We start from the raw sequence: 8077 nt of genomic DNA on the forward strand, positions 1-8077 counted from the left end.
AAATTTCTCTGTATTAGTATTCATATATAAAAATGGTGGAAATTTTTTTTAAGATGTGGGGGGTTATATTTGTCAGGTTTTGTTATCAATGTCATGCTATCCTCACAAAAAGTTTCTGCCTTTTCAAAGGTAGGAATAATTAATTTCTATTTTATTGATGATGAAACTGGCACTATAAGAGGTTAAGTAAATTGTCCAAGGTTACACATCTCTTAAAGAACAGAGATGTAATTTTTGCCCACTGAATATGGAAGTATTTATCTTGATTGGACAAAGTAGAGACTAGAGCATTTGCTCCAGGATGAGACACTAGATATTAATAGCATTCATTAGATAAATACATCATGTATAATTTTACCATTGCTATGTATAATTATATTACATTTATAAAAGCATATCATATTTTTCAAATAACGTCATATCCATTATGTCATTGTTTCGTTTTTAGTACCCCTTCTAACACAAGGGAAGAAAATAAAACCCAGAGATATTTCAGAACTCAATCAAGGTCATATTAGCAACCTGGTGGTCAGTCCAGAGCTAGGAACCAAGGATGACCCAGGCGAGTCCTCTTTCTGTGATGTTAATATTATAGCCTTCTCCTAAGAGTCTTCCCTTAAGAATCAACTATAGTCTTTCCTCATTCAGTGGAATATGACAAGTTTTTCCACAAAAAGAGTCAACATATTTTGGTTGAAACTTCACCCTGTCAGAAAGGCTGCCTGCTACCATTAGAGCTTTTAAGCAAGGATGAGATAATCACAATAATTATCTTCCATTAGCAAAATGATCTGGCACCAGATTCTTCCTCCGGTTCTTGCAGCCTCCCTTCTGAGGCAGAGAGCATCTAAAATGGGCTTCCAGAACATGGCAGTGGAAAATAATCAGAAGTATAAAAATGAGCTGGAGGAGGGTAAATTAATCAAAGAATCATGAGTGATTAAGGACCCAAGATCAGGAATATCTGATAATTTGGATTAATAAAATTTAGTTTTTCTGTTTTCAATGGATTCACTGTAGAGCAGACTTCCAATTAGTATGCTTGCATCATAGCATCAATAAGGCACAAACATTTTTATGTATCAATTCAGCATTTATCCATCTAATTCATTTCCCTTAAAGGGCAGCAAATAAGCCATATAAAATACTAATTGCTTTAATTCAAGGTTTAATGCAAACTCAGAGAATCTGTTTCTGTGGGGGAATTCAAAAAGGATTCACAACCTATTGGCTAAGTTTTATATTTCTTTTGCTTAGATACAACTAGAAATTGAAATTTAAAGGATATTTCTATTGGCTGACTTTTAAAAAATCATCACTTCTATCACCACCGCAATCACAATCAGCATCATCACTATCTTTGTCATTATTTTTTACTGTGTGTGTGTGTGTGTCTGTGTGTGTGTGTTGGTAGTGCTGTTTGTGTTCTTTGAAGATCTTGTGAAGAAAGTCAGAGCCCATACCTGCTCCAGGACTGTTTATAACAGAAGGAGAAATCGCATTATCTCATTGATGAAACTGATGTCAGTAAATATAAATGGTGCACTCCCTAAAATAGTCATCTACAGCATTAACACACTGAGTGCTAGGAAAAGAAAGGGCTGTATATTTATTAGACTTACCAAGATTGTATGCTCCATGAATGCTGGGCCATGTCTATTTTGTTTACCACTTAAACCCAGCACAAATTCAATATCTAGCACTTGTTGGGGATCCCTAATTACTGAAATGAAGATTAAGTTACAGAGTTGAGTAGAGGATCTAGCTCTAGCAGTTGAGGTTAAAATACTTGTACCCAAATTACTACACACTGAAATCACCTGGGGATCTTTAAAAAAATACAGATGTCTAACTCCCATTCAATTTCACTTATATTAGGTACAATCTTGTCAACTGAATTTTTAAAATTTCCTCAGGTGATTTCAATGCCCAACTTTTGGGAATAGCTGTATTAATATAATCAAAAGAAGTCCAGCTTAGCACATAAGGCAGTCCTGGCTTATGAGCCTATTATGCAATCAATGAAGTTTGCAAACATTTACTTATCACCTGTTGTGTATGAGGCATTCTACCTGGCTCTGGGGACTGTGGCCAACATAAAATATGGCTCTTGGAGCTTTATATTGATTTAGGAGACAAGTGAAACACTAAAAAAATGATTCAAGTTAAATAATATAAAATAATAATGGAAGATATATTACAGAACATAATTAGTACTCTGTATGACTTACAATGAGACAACAAATATTAAGGGACTTATAGGAAAAGAGATTTTTCCTTCTGAAGCCATCAGGGAAAACTTCACGGAGGAAGAGAATTTCAGACAGGGTCATAAACAAAATTTACGGGAAGAAAATATATTCTAAGATAAAAGACAACTCAAACGCCCCACAAGAAGTGATACAGTCTCAGAAATGATAGAGTTTCAAAACATTGCTAGATAGATAATTCAAGGGTCTCATTCTTTATAGTTTGCTAAGGGTCATTGGAAGGTTTCAAGAGCTTGGATCAGAATACTTAATTGGGACCTATCATTCAGACCCAGGCTGGAAATTCTTAGTTGAGACAGTAAAATAGCAGTAAAAAAAAGAAAGTTTCAACAGAGTGAAAGAAGACCATTTCTAGCAGAGGTATGAGTGTAAACAAGGAAGGAGTGGCTAGGCTGAGGTCAGAGGCTATGGAAACAGATTTTCTTGGTGGTAAAGAAATGGGCATGGGATGGCTTCAACTGGGGTAGCTTAATAACTTAGGCCTTGTCTTGTGCCCTCTCAATTTCCAGATGGTTATTAGCTGTCAGGCAAAATTCAACCCAAGGGGCAATGTGGCTTAATTATTGCCTTGGTTAAAGTCTTGATGACTGGCCATTTATTTTTAATAAGCTTGTCATTCATTATGTTTCTTACTTAAATGTCAAGATGATGAGGAAAGGAGGGGAAGCTTGCCTTGGTTCTCTGGCCTGTCATTACTGTCAACCAGACATTATTGGAACCCTGTTTCTTATCCACAGCTTTTGACAATCAATTTTTGGTGAAAGAAGAAAATGCATTCTGGGAGAGGGAAAAAAGGACATTTATTCCAGTGGTTTAAAACTCCAGCTTAATAAAGAATAAATTGAAAAGAATTAGAAAAATGGAGGCAAGGCTATCTCTAGGGTCTGTTAATTTAGGCACTTGCCTTCAGGGGACCCGGAGTTTATAAACAGATGGGAAGAAAGAGGTAGATTTGCTAATTGGTACCAAAAAGGGTCCATCCTTTATGTATAAAAACCTTCAGTTATTCTCCCTATCAATAAGAGGCTGAAACTGCCTCTCTCTTCTATTTTACTCTTTACTTAGGCGTCCCTTTAGAGTTTTTTTTTTTTCTTTCATATTTGTGGGTTTCATTAGCACGGTAGAATGAGAATGGAAGGGAAGATGATTGGAGAGTGGGCATGGGGATTGATACGGAGTCCTAACCTCTCACTAGTTCTTAGAGTGAGCTGAGTTGGGATTGGGGTGTTTATAATACAGCAGGATTAGCAAACCTTTTCTGTAAAGGGCCATGTATTATAATAAATATTTAGTCTTTGTAATTCATGTATTGTCTCTGTCATGTGGTCTTTGTCTTGTTGTTGGTGTTAATGGTTTTTTACAGCCCCTTAGAAATACACAAATATTTTTAGCTTGTGGGCTGTACAAAAATAGGCCATGTGCCTCCATTAGGGGATATATTCTCTATCAGTGGTCCCTAACCTTTTTGGCACCAGGGACCGTTTCATGGAAGACAATTTCTCCATGGACCGGGGTGGGAATGGTTTCAGGACGATTCAAGCACATTGCATTTATTGTACAGTCAAACCTCTCTGCTAATGATAATCTATATTTGCAGCTACTCTCTAGCATGAGCATTACTGCCTCAGTTCCACCTTAGATCATCAGGCATTAGATTCTCTTAAGGAGTATGCAACCTAGATCCCTCGTATGTGCAGTTCACAGTAGGGATCGGGCTCCTATGAGAATCTAATGCTGCCACTAATGTGACCAGAGGCAGAGCTTATACAGTGATTCAAGCAATGGGGAGTGGCTGTAAATACAGATGAAGCTTTGCTTGCTTTGCTGCCACTCACCTCCTGTACAGCCATGTTCCTAACAGGCCACGGACCAGTATGGTCCATACTGGTCCATGGCCCAGGGATTGGGCACTGCAGCTCTACATACTTTCATTGGTGTAGAAAAAGGCTCTTCATTTGCAACATTCCACAGGTCTGAGAAAGGAGAGAAAGAACAAAAAGCATCAACAGGTGCAGAACACCTTCCCTAATGTTCTATGAACTGCTCATTTCCTTTCCTTTCCTTTCCTTTCCCTATAGAGATACAAAGAGTTGCTTTGTGAATCTTGTTGTGGGACACACATGTCAGAATTTTCTCTTTGGGCTGTTATTGGTTAACCTTCTATACTAATTGAAACTGAAGTCAATTCAGTATGGCCTAAAAATAAGAACAGATAACATTTATTGAGTGATTACATGTCCCAGGCTTTGCTCTAAATGCTGTAAATTTGTTACTAATTTTGTTTACGTCAAACTCCACGAAGTAATTTTATCATTCTCATTTGGCAGATGAACAACCTGAGGCACAAAGAGATTAAATTATTTGCCAAGGTCATATGTTTATGAATGGCAGGACTTAGATTTGAATCCCTGTGTTCCGGCTCCACATCCCACGCTTATGATCAAATGCCCTCTTGTCACAGCATATTGAATGTTGAATTGTAACAACAATTATCCATATTTACATGACTTTTATGTCAGTCAGTATAAGTCAGATGATGCTACAGTAGCAAATCACTCCCAAATTCTAGTGGTTTAACACAAGAAGGGTTTATTTTTACACTCTGCTATATTTCACATGGTAGGAAATTCTGCTCCACATAATCACTAAAGATTCAGGCTGATGGAGTGAGTCTTAACCTTCTGGAACATGTAGTCTCCTCAGTGTCTGTAGTAGGTCAGGACAGAGACTGAAAATCTCACATGAAATTTTCACTGCATCTGCCCAGAAGTGATAGATGTCACTTCTCACATTTATTATCCATTACTAGTCAGTTTTCCCACCTAACTGAATAGGGGTTGGGAAATATAGAAATGCAAAAAGGCTATTTGATATGCATTTGTTTCTCTGCTATAGCATTTCATAACATTCAATGCATTTTCATATGCAGTAGCTTGTTTGACCTTTGTTTAATACTTTCAAGAAGACAAAGCAGGCATTTTAAAGCTATTTTCAAATGAGGAGACTAAAGTTAGAAGTGCTGTGATCTGCCCAAGAAGAATGAATAATGGAAAGAAAAGAACTTTGGGTCTAAAACAAATTTTGGGTTAAAACTAACTTCCATTGCCAACTTGTGGCAAATTTCTTAACCTTTAGGACTTCACTTTACTAATCTCTGTACTGGGATGACTTATCCCTACTTTATTGATTTGTTGAAAAGATTAAATAACAGGTCCATAAGGTGTTTTGCATTATGCCTGACCCATGGAATAGGTTAATTAAATGATAGCTCACTTTGACATTTTTCTCAAGGCTGCATATTTTGTTGGGACAAAATTGGGATGAGGCATTCAGGGTTCTTAGCTCTGAGCTTTTTTTTTTTTTTTCCCCCATTATCACTTACTGTGTTAGTGAAAAACCACCCAACAGAAGCAGAAGACAGAGTCTACATAGGGCAGAAGTGAGATTTTCATATATGAAACAATGAGGGGATAATATATGGTAGTTCCTCATGAAATAAGGCAAAGATGGTCACTGCTATGGCAATTTAGAAAGGAGTCTACCTGGCTTGAGATAATTTAGAATTGCAGAGGAGTTCAGCTGATCACACCTGCTCTGCCATATGTTCTGCTATTTGTTCTCTAAAGTGATGTTATTCAGGGCCCCACCCTTCATCCTTGGATGCTCCCATTCTGTATGCAATCTCAGGACCAGTATAACCAAATGCCTAGCATTGATTATTCTCTATATGGTGGTTCCACAAGTCTACCTCTTTTTGCTCATATCCTGGCTCATATATGTCTGCCTGACATTTCCATCTGGTTGTCCCATGGATATATTGAAGTTGCCATCTCCAAATTTGAGCTCCTCATCTCCCTTACCTACACCTACTCATTTTTTTCTACTTTTATTCTCAGTGATTAGTTCAGTCATCCATCTGGAGATCAAGTTATAACTATTGGGATCATTTTAGGATTCTTCCTTGCATCTATTCAATGTGTCGCCAAATTCTGCAAATTTTACTTCTTCTTTAATATATTTTCCCCAGTTTACATGTTCCTTTTTATTCCCCTTTAGGCTAAGCCACTCACTGGTTTCAACCTGGGGACAATATTTGTTTTCTAACTAGACTCCCTGCTTCCATTCTGGCCACATTCCAATCCATTCTCACACTCTAGCCAGAAAGAACTTTCTAAAATGTAAATCTGATTGTCTCATTCTTTCATTTATAGTCCTTCAATGGCTCCCCAAAGTTCTTTGGGATAGAAAAGAAACACCTTATCTTAGTCACCAGACTGTTTATGGCAGCCCCTGGCTGCCCCTAACCTCCACTGTGGGCTTGCCCACAACTTCAGCATTCACTCCAGCCAGATCAAAACATTGGCAGTTCCCCGGACATAACCAACTATTTTATGCCTCAGTGCCTTCACACCCAGTCATTTTTGCCTCAAATCTTTTTCCCATGTCTCTAGTTCCTATTTGTCCTTTAAGTCACAGCCTAAGAAATAATTAATTTTTGGTTTGATTTAAGGTCTTCCCCTATTCTCTTATAACACACACTTATCACCTGCACTGCAACTTTTAGTGTATTTATCTTTTCCCACCATTGACCATAAGATAGGTTCTATCTCCTGATTGAAGTAAAAGAGGCACATTCAGATTTCCTTAGGTACCAAGGGAATGAGGGAGAACAGAAAATACTTCATTGGTGGTGAATTCAGTCCTCCTGGAGAACTAAAATGTCATTTATCATCATTTAGCTTTCAATAACTCTGAATGTTCAGTAGCTACTCTTGTGAATTAATAATAATTTTCTAGACTGCCTTGCTTGTGACTCAGCAGCAGCACTAACTTTCCTGCTCTTTCTTACCTGCTTCTAAAAATAAACAAAATAAACCAACAAAAAACAATAGCAACAAAAAACTCTGATAGCAAGTCTATGTCACGGCTTCTACTTAGTGAAAGCATTGGTTAGGCTGTGGATTCTGATTACTATCTGTTCTTGATATGTTCCCCCCATATGGTTTCTAATTTTGGCGTATATATCTGTGTCTTTAAACATCCCTTGTATCAGAAGGGGTATTTTTTAGTTCATATTCTTTTTTTTTATATATTATTTAGAAAAATTTATGGGGTACAAGTGATTTTTGTTACATGGTTGAATTGTATCATGCTGAAGTCAGGGCTTTCGGTGTGCCCATCATCAGAATAATGTACAATGTACTTGATAAGTACATTTTTTTATCCCTCACAACCCCCCCCACACCCTCCTCCTTCTTAGTTTCAAATATCCATCATACCACTTTATGACCATATATACCCCTCATACAGCTCCCACTTATAAGTGAGAACATGTGATATTTTTCCATTCCTGAGATACTTCACTTAGGATAATGTTCTCTAGTTCCATCCAAGTTACTGCAAAAGACATTATTTCATTCCTTTTTATGGCTAAGTAGTAGTCCATAGTATGTGTGTATGTATGTATTCTTTCGCATGCGGCTATGCAGTTTTCCCAGCACCATTTATTGTATAGGGGGTCCCTTCCCTAGTGTATGCTTTTGTCTACTTTGATGAAAATCAGTTGGTCATAGCTATATTGTTTCATTTCTGGATTCTCTATTCTCTTCCACTGGTCTATGTATCTACCTTTACACCAGTACTATGCTCTTTGGGTTACTATAGCCTTTTAGTATAATTTGAAGTCAGGTAATGTCATGCCTCCAGATTTGTTCTTTTTACTTAGGATTGTTTTGCATATTCAGGCTCTTTTTTGGTTCCATATGAAGTTTAGGATTACTTTTTCCAGACCTGTGAAAAATGACATT

Source organism: Propithecus coquereli, unplaced genomic scaffold, assembly GCF_000956105.1.
Source record: "Propithecus coquereli isolate 6110/MARCELLA unplaced genomic scaffold, Pcoq_1.0 Scaffold37, whole genome shotgun sequence".
NCBI classification, from domain to species: domain Eukaryota; kingdom Metazoa; phylum Chordata; class Mammalia; order Primates; family Indriidae; genus Propithecus; species Propithecus coquereli.